This window comes from Martes martes (assembly GCF_963455335.1).
Source record: "Martes martes genome assembly, chromosome: 17".
In the NCBI taxonomy this organism is placed as follows: Eukaryota; Metazoa; Chordata; class Mammalia; order Carnivora; family Mustelidae; genus Martes; species Martes martes.
The window spans coordinates 43,156,947-43,169,039 of record NC_137905.1 but is presented as its reverse complement, the minus strand read 5'-3'; the positions used below and the strand labels follow the sequence as shown (position 1 = coordinate 43,169,039).

Here is a 12,093-nt window from a genome sequence, read left to right as displayed (position 1 = left end):
AAAAAAAAAAAAGGGAATGGATGTAGGTTGGAAGTCTAACTTGGGGAAAGCTGCTTCTAGGAAGAAGTCTGATCATACTGAGATTATAATACTAAGTCTACATGTAGGCACCTGGTTAATAGCCCCAGCTGAGCTCCCAGCCATCATCTAGTACTATCTGTCAAATGAATGAGCCATCTGGGACACCTAATCAAGTCTTCAGATGACTGTAGCCCTTTCTAACACCCAACTGGAACCATCTGAAAGACCCCAAGCAAGAACTGCTCAGCTAAACCCTTCTCAGACTACTGAACTACTAAATGGTTACATTTTACTTTTTATTTTTTTAATGGTTACATTTTAAACATTAAATTGGATTGATTTAAAAAAGGGAAAATAATCTCTATCTATATTATAAAATAATGGTATGATTTGTATTCAGAGTCAATGAGAAAGTGTGGTGACTACTAGCAAATATTTGGCATGAAAAGAAAAATGATCCTAAAACACAGTTGAAGATCGGATGTAGTTTTTGTTTGCAATTACATACATAAAGAACAACTCAGTGAAGGGTTTGTATGCTATTTTCTTTCTCATTTTTTGGCAGTAAATTATACTTATCAAGTTGGTTAGCTTAGCTATGAAAATGCATCCTTCACAATTTTACAAAAAACGAAAACAGCCCCAAAAGACCTACTGGATAATGCAGAGGGAAACAAGTCTATCTTTGAAAGATCCTACGCAGGGTCATTTCCCTGATGTTCCATGAACTAAGATGCAGAGAAAAATCAAGATATGGAGATAAGGGAGCGCCTGGGTGGCTCAGTTGGTTAGGTGTCTGCCTTTGGCTCAGGTCATGATCCCAGGATCCTGGGATCAAGCCCCCACATGGGGGTGGGGAGTGTCCTTGCTCAGCAGGGAACCTGCTTCTCCCTCTTCTCCCTCTGCCTACTCCTCTCCCTGCTTGTGCTCTCTGTCAAATAAATAAAATCCTTCTAAAGAAAAAAGAAAGGGAGATAAGTACAGTCACGTCCTTATAGAAGGTACTTTGAATGCTTTGAAGTCTAAATGAATTTTTGCTAACAGTTGTTCACATATAAGCTGCTCCTTAGAAAAAGCCTGGGTGGCTCAGTTGGTTAAGCTGCTGCCTTCGGCTCAGGTCATGATCCCAGGGTCCTGGGATCGAGTCCCGCATCGGGCTCCTTGCTCGGCGGGGAGCCTGCTTCTCTCGCTGCCTCTGCCTGCTTGTGTGTACTCTCTCTCTCTGGCAAATAAATAAAATCTTAAAAAAAAAAAAAGAAAAAGCAGGCCCACTATTTTATATTTTGGTGAAACTGGGCTATGGATTGGGCTATATTCCATACTCCTGTATGAAGGTTTCTTTTGAAGAATTTGGGCATGTTCTTTTTCATTAATTTATATGAATACTTTATGAATGGATAAATATATGAAATGAGGACTTTCAACTAACTAACCTATTGGTGAATGAATTTTGGGCATCTCTGAGTGGACATGATTTTGGATTGCCAAGTCCACTTAGTACTACTAAACATATATAACAGACTAGGAATTAATTCACAAATTCATATTTTATACACCTAACTGCAAGGTCATGAGACAAAAGAGAGTTAACATGTGCAAAGATTCCATCAGTCCAAAGGACTGACAAGACTCCACAGAGCATATCTATGTAATGCTTTCATTTAAAAGCAAAAGGGGGGGCACCTGGGTGGCTCAGTTAAGCATCTGACTCATGATCTCAGCTCACATCTTGATCTCAGGGTCGTGAGTTCAAGCCCCACATTGTGGAGCCACTTAAAAAAATAAATAAAACCGAAGGATGTGGCTCACTAAGAGAAAGAAAAGGTAGGTAAGTAATTAGGGAGTCAGAATTATCCAGGTGCAAGCTCCCCAGTGTCCTTATTCACATGCAGACTGCAATTTGTTCCAGGTTGAACCACTAAGATCTATGTGAATATTTACTTTGGGAGAGCTCAAGGCAGAAGTTCCCTGCAAGGGCATTTATGCCCCTCTGTTCACTCATTACATAGTCAAGCTAGGCTATCTAATTATTTACTTGATAAATTGGCTCTGGGGGTCTACAGGGGAACTTTAGACTTTAAATAGTGCCACACATATCTCTGCCCTTATCTCAATCCAGGGTCAATGCCAGACCTCCAAGCATCATGAACATAATGTTAGGGCTTTTCCTACTAAATACCATTAACCTTTCTCCTATCCTCCAAAGAAAATTATGGCCATTTGCCAAAGTAGCTGCACCCAGGAAAAAGAAATAACCATACTTTTTAGGAATTACTGAACATCGGGTTGAACTGACCCAAATTTCTGGAAACCCAAAATGTCACTGTGGTCCATCAGTTGTAGTTGGGGCTTATGGAGGTCAGGTGATCAATGGAATTTTAGTTCAAGGCTGCTTCACAGTGAGCGCATTGGTTTCCTGGCCCATCTTGTTATTTCCCCAGTTCCAGATGCATAACTGGAATAGATATACTTGGCAACTAACAGAACCCATATTAGTTCTCTGACTTGTGGGGTGAGGGTTATTATGGTGTGGAAGGCCAACTGGAAGCCTTTGTAGGAGAACTGCCTCTACTCATATTAAAAGTAATACCACAATCCTGTAGGTATTACAGATATTTGTGACACCGACTTGAACGATGAGTGGTGGTTTCCAACATACCTCGTTCCAGTCACTTATTTGGCTTATGCAGGAAACGGATGGATCTTAAATGATTATCATAAATTTAATCAGGTGGTAATCCTAATTGCATTCCAGATGTGGTTTTGTTGCTTGAGAAAATTAACACATCCTCTGGTATGTGCCATAAAACTATTGACCTGGAAAAATTTTTTTCTAGATATCTTTTAGTAAAGACCACCAGAAGTACTGTGTTTTCAGGCCGGCATTACACCTTCACTCTTCTGCCTCAGGAGCTGTGTTCATCTGGGTTCTCCAGAGAAACAGAACCACTAAGGGATTTATACACACATATACATATCTGTGTGTTTGCGTGTGTGTGTGTGTGTGTGTACATGCACAAACCCCTAAGTGGTACACACAGAAAGATACATATGTATGCATACATGTGTGTTGTACATACATGCATGTGTATGTGTGTATAACATATATGTACACACACATAAAGAAACAGAAGGCAGACAATTTATTTAAAGAATTGGATGTTGGGGCTCCTGGGTGGCTCAGTCGGTTTAGTGCCTGCCTTCAGCTCAGTTCATGATCCCAGGGTCCTGGGATCGAGACCCACACTGGGCTCCCTGCCTGCTTCTCCTCCTCCCTCTGTCTCTCTCCCCACTTGTTCTCTCTCTCTCTCAAAAAAAATCTTTTCAAAGAAGAAAAGAATTGGATCATGCAATTGTGGAAGGTGGCAAGTCAAAAATCTGCAGGATAGACATGCAGGCCGGAAAACCAGGTAAGAATTGCTGCTGCAGGTCAAGCCTAAAGGCAGGCTGCTGATGTAAAAATTTTCTCTTCATCAAGATTAGTTAGTTTTTTTTCTATTAAAGCCCTCAACTGATTAGATGAGGCCCACACACATTATGGAGGGAAATCTGCTTTACTCAGTCTACTGATTGAAATGTTAATCTTGTCTAACAAATACCTTCAAAGAAACATCTAAAATAATGTTTGACCAAATATGTAGGTACTGTGGCCTACCTAGCCAAACTGACACATAAAATTAACCATCACAACAGTATATCAACTCTCCAGCACTGTCATAATTTAGTCCACCCACACCTCAATCACATTTCCCTTGCACAAGTCATCATGCTAGGCCATTAAATTAATAAAGACTCTAGACATATCGGCAAGATATTTGAACGTCAGAGATTGGGAAATAACTCTGGCAAAAATTCAGGGTCCTTCCCTCTCAGTGGAATTTCAATAGAGTCAATGTGGTGCATATTGAGATACATTAAAATGAAGAATCCCTTCCTAGAACAAAAACAGAGCATGACACATAGCGGACTCTTTGGATTTTAGACACGTGTTTTTAAAAAAGTAATTTGGGGGCGCCTGGGTGGCTCAGCGGGTTAAGCCTCTGCCTTCGGCTCAGGTCACGATCCCAGGGTCCTGGGATTGAGCCCCGCATCAGTCTCTCTGCTCAGCGGGGAGCCTGCTTCCCCATCCCCTCTCTGCCTGCCTCTCTGCCTACTTGTGATCTCTGTCAAATAAATAAATAAAATCTTTAAAAAAAAAAGTAATTTGGATATACCATTATGGCCCATTTACTTAATGAACTGAAAACTGCTAGTTTGAGGAGGGCCCAGAATGATAGAAAGCTCTTCAACAGGTCCAGGCTGTTTATACTATCTCAAATGAGACTGGTATATTGGAGATTTGGCTCAAGCAGACCCTGAAGGCAAAGTTGCATGAAGAAGTGGACTAAAGGGGCACCGGGGTAGCTTAGTTAATTGAGCACACGACTCTTGATTTCAGCTCAGGTCATGATCTCAGGGTCATGAGATTGAGCCCTATGTCAGGTTCTGTGTGGGGCATGGAACCTGCTTAAGATTTTCTCTCTCTGCCTCTCATTTGCTCCTCCCCACCAAGCTCTCTTAAAAAAAAAAAAAAGATTAAGTGGACTAAATAAATACACATAACCCCTATTCCTAAGATATTACCACTCCCAGCCCATCCATCCTATGGTCTCATGGGGAGGGCCCTACAACCAGCTGGCTAAGGAAAAGAAACATGTGAACACAGCTTACAGATGGTTCTGTATGACATGCAAGTACCACCCAAATAAGGACAGCTGCAGCACTACAGCCCATTCTGGGACCTCCTTGAAGGGACAATGATGAAATCTGCCCAATGGGAAAAAATGTGAGGAGGGCATCTGGTTGTCTATTTAGCCTAGAAGAAAACATGGCCAGAAGCAAGAGTCTACAGTCATAGGCTGTGGCCAATAGTTTGGTTGGGTGGTCAGGGACTTAGAAGGAAGTCTGGGGAAGTGGTATGTGAACAGATTTCTCTGAATGGGAAATGATGTGAAGATATTTGTGTCCCATGTAAATGAATGCTTACCTCAGCAGAGGAGGATCTTAATACACATATAGAATGACCAATTCTGAGGGTATCAGTCAGCTTCTTTTCTTAGCCACTTGTGTCATTAGCCAGTGGGCTCATAAAACAAAGTGGCCATGGTTCCAATGATGAAGGTTATGCATAGGCTCAGCAACATGGACTTCCATTCACCAAAAATGTCCCGGCTATAGCTACTGCTGAGGGCCCAGTCTGTCAGTGGGAGAGACCAACACTGAGTCACCAAAACGGCCTCATTCCCTGGGTGATATGGCTTTTCTTTCCCTGCATTCAGTGCTTCCACCACACTACCATCTTATAGATGGTACTTATAGAGCACCTTATGCATCACTGTGGTATTTCAAACAACATTTGCTTCTGATCAAAGGGCTGATTTCATAGCAAATGAACTGTGGCAGTGAGCCCATACTCATGCTACTCACCTGGTCTTACCATGTTTTCCATCATTCTGAAGAAGCTTTTTTTCCCCTTGAAAAATCTGTCTTGATAGAATGTTAGAATGGCCTTTCAAAGCCTTGATTTCAGTGCCATTGAGATAGCTGTATCTTGTGGGATTGGGGAAGTGTCTTTGAAGATGCTATATATGCTTTAAATCAACATCCAATATATGGTGCAAACGTGTCCAGGAATCGAGGAGTGCAAATGGGAGTGGTTCCACTCATAATTACCTGTCGTGATCCACTAGCAAAAAAGTTTTGCTTTCCATCTTTATAACCTTAGGCTCTGCTGGACTGAAGCCTTAGTTGTAAGGAGAGGAATGCTTCCACCAGAAGACAATAATTGTTCCGTTAAACTTAAAGTTGAAGCTGCCACCTTGGGTTGAAGCTGCTTTGGGCTTCTCATGCTTCTGAGTCAACAGGCAAAGGAGGTTACTGTGCTAATGAGTGATTGATCCTGATTACCAAGAGGAATTTGGGCTGCTAATATATAATGAATGTAAAGAATCTTATGTCTGAAATATAGGAGCTCCCTTAACGTGTCTCAGTACTACCACGTCCTGTGATTAATGTTCATGGAAAACTACAACTGGATTCAGGCAGGACTGCTAATGGCCGAGACGCTTCAGGAATATTTGGTTTATCCTGAAAGGAAAGAATCAAAATCAGCTGAGGCACTTGCTGAGGACAAAATAGATATGGCATGTATAGTGGAAGAAGATAGTTATAAATACTAGCTATAACGACATGGCCAGTTATAAAAATGAGAACAGAAATAGAATGCATAATTCTTCATTTTGTTATGTTTGTATACATATTAACCAAATATTTTTGTTTCCTTCCCTCTCCTATCCCCTGTCAAACTTAAGATTTATTAGTAATAGTTAACTTTATATCACAGTTACAGGATATGAGTGAACCTCACCCAAAGGCTTTTGCGTCCTCTCTTGGGGAAAACATTAATGTGTTTTCAGTTGTACACAGGATAGTGTTTCATGTCAGTAGAAAGTATGATTTATTGTCTTCATTTGAAGAGTGTGATTTAAGGAAATGTATGCGGGTGCCAAGTTGATAAGCAGTGGATGGTTAAGGTCATTTTTATGTGTCAACTTGGCTAGACTACAGTTATTCAATCAAACACTAATCTAGGTGTTGCTGTGAAGGTATTTTGTACATGTGACTAAAGTCTATAATCAGTTAGCTTTAAGGGAGATCATCCTAGATAATCTTAGGAGGGCCTGATTTAATCAGTTGAAAGACATTTAGAGCTGAGGAATTTCTGAAAAAGAAAAAATTTTGCCCAAGGATAGCAGGTTCATCTCATGTCCAAGAATTCTAGCTTGCCCTCCCTGATTTTAGACTTGCTTAGCCCCCACAATCACAAAAGCAGATTCACTGCAAATAATATACATACTGTTTCTGTTTTCTGGTTAAATACTGACTGATATAACATCTTCCAACCTTTCTTCTTCCACGCCCCTGACTAGGCCATTTTACCCTAGGAGTATGATTGTTCTTCTCTTGGGCCACTTCTTCTACACGAAGTGGATGACCTAATGTTTCACCCACTGAGAAAAATGTCCCTTTCAGAGCTTCCCGTGTGAAGCTTCTGTGTAATGCTGCTGCTTTTCATTTACGTTTACATTTGCATATAGAGCCAAAAAACTGCAAGTCAAGTTCAGCCCTTTTCTTTCATCCTCAGCTGGTTATATGGGACTCCCATACATCCACTATGAGTGATCTGAGACATTGGCGGAAGTGATGGGTGACATACCCAGGTAGATTGTGTGCCCTTAGTACTTCTTGTGCACAATTCTGAATGTACTATTTCCATTTTCTCAAAGATTGCACTGGGCTCATCCAACTTTATCACTTTGTGGTTCTGACAGAACATACCTCTCACAATGGGCTGTTCAGGGTGCCTGGTGACTTGGTTTCACCTGGTCAAGCGTTCTGTCTTCACAGAGCCCAGTAGCACACCAGGAGCTTATTTTCAAAAACTGTGGAAGATCCCCATATGGGAGATTTCAGGATGTCTAGGTATTTTCCTTTTTCCAATGTGTAGTAGCTCAAGTAAAAGGCCATAGGTCCCTGTGGCAGAAAGATTAAGAAGTCCCTCAATGATCTCTGACTCCTGATATGCATGCCTTTGTGTAATCCCCTTCCATTGAGAGTGGGCTGACTCGTCAAGTTATTTCTAATCAACAGAATAAGGCAAAGATCATAGGAAGCCACTTAAGTAATTAAAGTTACAAAAGAGAACTTCTTTCTTGCTAGAAGACCTTTACTGTCTTGCTGGCTTTGATGAAGCAAGATGCCAAACTGAAGAAGCCCATACAGCAACTGGAACTGAAATTGGATTCTGGCCAACAACCAGCATGAAACTGATGTCCTTTGTCTAACAGCCTGTAAAGAACTAAATCCTGCAAATAACCATGTGAGCTTGGCAGTCATCCTTCCCCAGATGTGCCTTCAGGTAAAACCTGGCCCATGGCTTGACTATAGACTTTTTTAAAAAAATAGTTTTATTGGCTCTCTGCTCTTCCCCGTTCAACAGACAGCCGCATCTTCAGGTGCAGTGCCAGCCGCGTGCCCAAGACACGATGGTGAGGATCAGAGTGAATGGATTTGGCCGTATTGGGCGCCTGGTCACCAGGGCTGCTTTTAACTCTGGCAAAGTGGATATTGTCGCCATCAATGACCCTTTCATTGATCTCAACTACATGGTCTACATGTTCCAGTATGATTCTACCCATGGCAAATTTCACAGCACAGTCAAGGCTGAGAACGGGAAGCTTGTCATCAATGGGAAGTCCATTTCCATCTTCCAGGAGCGAGATCCTGCCAACATCAAATGGGGCGATGCTGGTACTGAGTATGTTGTGGAGTACACTGGGGTCTTCACCACCATGGAGAAGGCTGGGGTTCACTTGAAGGGCGGGGCCAAGAGGGTCATCATCTCCGCTCCTTCTGCTGACGCCCCCATGTTCGTGATGGGTGTGAACCAATAGAAGTATGACAACTCCCTCAAGACTGTCAGCAGTGCCTCCTGTACCACCAACTGCTTGGCTCCTCTGGCCAAGGTCATCCATGACAACTTCGGCATCGTGGAGGGACTCATGACCACCATCCAATGCCATCACTGCCACCCAGAAGACTGTGGACAGCCCCTCTGGGAATCCCTGCTTCCGCTGGTGCGGCCAAGGCTGTAGGCAAGGTCATCCCTGAGCTGAATGGGAAATTCACTGGCATGGCCTTCCGTATCCCCACCCCCAACGTGTCTGTCATGGATCTGACCTGCCGCCTGGAGAAAGCTGCCAAATATGATTACATCAAGAAGGTGGTGAAGCAGGCATCAGAGGGCCCCCTCAAGGGCATCCTGGGGTACACTGAGGACCAGGTCGTCTCCTGCGACTTCAACAGTGACACCCACTCCTCTACCTTCGATGCTGGGGCTGGCATTGCTCTCAATGACCACTTTGTCAAGCTCATTTCCTGGTATGACAATGAATTTGGCTACAGCAACCGGGTGGTGGACCTTATGGTCCACATGGTCTCCAAGGAGTAAGAGCCCCCTGGACCAACAGCCCCAGCCAGAGCAAGCTGAAGAGAGAGGCCCTCAGCTGCTGGGGAATCCCTGCCCCAACTTATCCCCCAAAACACTGAGAATCTCCCAACCTCCACTATTTCCATCCCAGACCCCCTGAAGAAGGGAAGGGGTTTGGGGAGCCCTACCTTGTCATGTACCATCAATAAAGTATACTGTGCCCAGCCAAAAAAAAAAAAAAAAGTTTTATTTATTTAAGTAATCTCTATACCCAACATGGGGCTTGAACTCAAAACCCTGAGATCAAGAGTCACATGTTCTTCCAACTGAGCCAGCCAGGTAGCCCTTGACTGTAGCCTTATGAAAGACCTTGAAGTAGAGGATATAAGTTGTGTTCAGACTCATAATGCTCAGAAACTGTGAGATAATGACTGTGTGTTGCTCTAAGTTTGTGTTGCTTGTTGCAAAGTAATGGATAATACAGTGTAATAAAGGGTATGATTCCATTTTTGATGTTTGACTGCTGTGTATCCCTTTAGTGCAGGTGGTGAAATTCAAACTACACAAACCCCAGTCTCTTCATGGGAACCCTTACAGAGCCCCACCAGTAAGCACATAAAAAGCCCAAGGCACTCTCCCCTGCCTTACCTCTCAACCCATTCTGAGACCTGCTTGGAATTCTCCCTTCTTCTCCCCAGAAAATCTCACTGTGCTATAAACCTCTCCAAACCCTGTTGGTGCATGTATGGTACTATCAGTCTTGACATACAAACCAAATTTTGAGTTGGGGATCTATCCCACATCTTTAGGGTAGCTCCAAAAATTATAGCAGTGAGTAGAGTGTCTAAGAAATAGCTACCACTACCAGGGGTATGTGTTCTCATGCTTTGGTTTCCTAACAAGCTCTGTTGCCTTTTAGCAACTATGCATTTTGAGTTGTTGTCTACTGGAAAGCACGCTATTTGATCTGTGCTGCTGTCTGGAGAGTTTGTGCTTTGAGCTTTGCTGTATAGCACTCTGTGCTGTATTTTCCAAGTCTCATCAAACCTCTATTATAGATTTAACTGACTTAAATCAGAAGTTTTGATAATTGGTATTTACAGGCATGAGATTGAGGCTCTCCTTAAAGTAGCTCTGGGTCATGTGTCTTTGCCCAAAATTCTATCTCAGATTGAATCATATGTCTCAATTCCAGCAAAGTCATTACTGATACTAGGCTCAGGGAAATAACTCTTAACCCTGGGACAATTACTTGTGTGTTGCAACCAGGCACTGACACTCATTCTTCAGTGCACGCAGGAGAAAGATGCATACCCTGTGCGATATTTAGGACCGCTGGGTGATTGCTTCTGTGAAAGAAAACCAGTCACAATGTAGCATGCTACAAATCTATACCCCTTTTAAAACCAGATGGTCAAGATCATACAAAATACCTTTGCCAGTTCTGCCTATGCCTCTGCAAAACAGATTCCGATCCTCAGTTATAGAAGCAAAACATTCATGGAACCCTGTGGCATGGTCCCCTGTGAAAAGTGACCCTGAATACTTTATGCTCATCCCTTTTAAAGGGTGTAAGACAATATCACCATATTAGCCAACTGTAAAATAAAACAATAAAGACTTTGGGATTGATGGAGGGCCACAGATTATCAATGTCCAGAAAGCAGAGTGGGAAAATCAGTACCTAGGGTTGCTAAAATATATAACATGATATATTACCTAATGTGTTAATTTTATTGATTTACTTTTTAAAAGAATTTATTTATTTGACAGAGAGAGAGAGAGCATGCACAAGCAGGGGGAGCAGCACAGGGAGAGGGAGAAGTAGGCTCTCCACTAAGCAGGGATCCCAATGTGGGGCTTGATCCCAGGACCCTGGGATCATGACCTGACCCAAAGGCAGACGCTAACAACTGAGCCACCCAGGTACCCTTAATGTGTTAATTATAAGCAAAAAATTATGAGACATACAAAGAAAAGAAAAATATGACCCAGACATAGGGACAAAAAAGCAAGCAACTAAAATTGTCTGAGAGGGTCCAGATGTCACTTTTAACAGAAAAGGACAACAAAGCAGCCATTAAAAATTATTTTGAAGAACTGAAGGAAAAAGCATGATAAAAGAAGTAAAAGAAAATATGACAATGCTTCATCAAAGAGCAAACATTAGGGGCACCTGGGTGGCTCAGTCGTCAAGTGTCTACCTTCAGCTTGGGTCATGATCCCAGGGTCCTGGGATCGAGCCCCATATCAGGCTCCCTGCTCAGCAGGAGAGACTGCTTCTCCCTCTCCCACTCCCCCTGCTTGTGTTCCCTCTCTTACTGTCTCTGTATGTGTGTGTCAAATAAATAAATAAAATCTTAAAAAAAAAAAAAGAGCGAACAATAATAATGAAATTGAGGGGTGCCTGGCTGGCTTAGTCATAGGAGCATGTGACTCTTGATCTCGAAGTCATGAGTTTGAATTCCACATGGGGTGTAAAAATTACTTAAATAAATAAAACTTTAAAAAATAAAAAGAAATTAAAATTATAGAGAACCAAGTAGAAATTGAGTTTAAAACTGCAATAACCAAAATGAAAACTGACTTGAGGAACTCAACAGGTTTGAGCTGCCAAAAGAATGAATGTGAATATTGTGAAGATTAGTAATTCCAAGAATAGAAAGAAAAAAGAATGAAGAATGAACAGAGCCTCAGAGAAATGTAAGACATCATTAAGATAGCCAACATACATGAAAGGAGAGAAGCAGAAAAAAACACTTAAGAAATAATGGCTGAAAATTTCCCAATTTACTGAAAAATTTTAATGTACACATCCAAGAAGCTCAAGAAACTCTAGGCAAAGATTCACAAAGACCTCATAGTAAAATTAATAAAATCTAGTCAAGAACCCTTGAAAGCAACAGAAAAAGATTCATCACTTAAAGGGAGCCCCAATAACATTAATAGTGGGTCTCTTATCAGAAACAATGGAGACTAGAAGACAATGGGATAAAATATTCAAAGTTCTGGGAGAAGGGGGTAAATCTGTATGAAAGAATTTT

At 42.0% G+C, this 12,093-nt stretch overlaps 1 pseudogene across 1 annotated transcript; it reads left to right on the top strand.

Moving 5' to 3' along the window:
* The first annotated feature begins 8,090 nt into the window (after nt 1-8,090).
* On the top strand, nt 8,091-9,155 carry LOC308358282 (glyceraldehyde-3-phosphate dehydrogenase-like; annotated as a pseudogene). The gene has a single exon. The product of its transcript is annotated as a glyceraldehyde-3-phosphate dehydrogenase-like (transcript).
* The last annotated feature ends 2,938 nt before the right edge of the window (nt 9,156-12,093 follow it).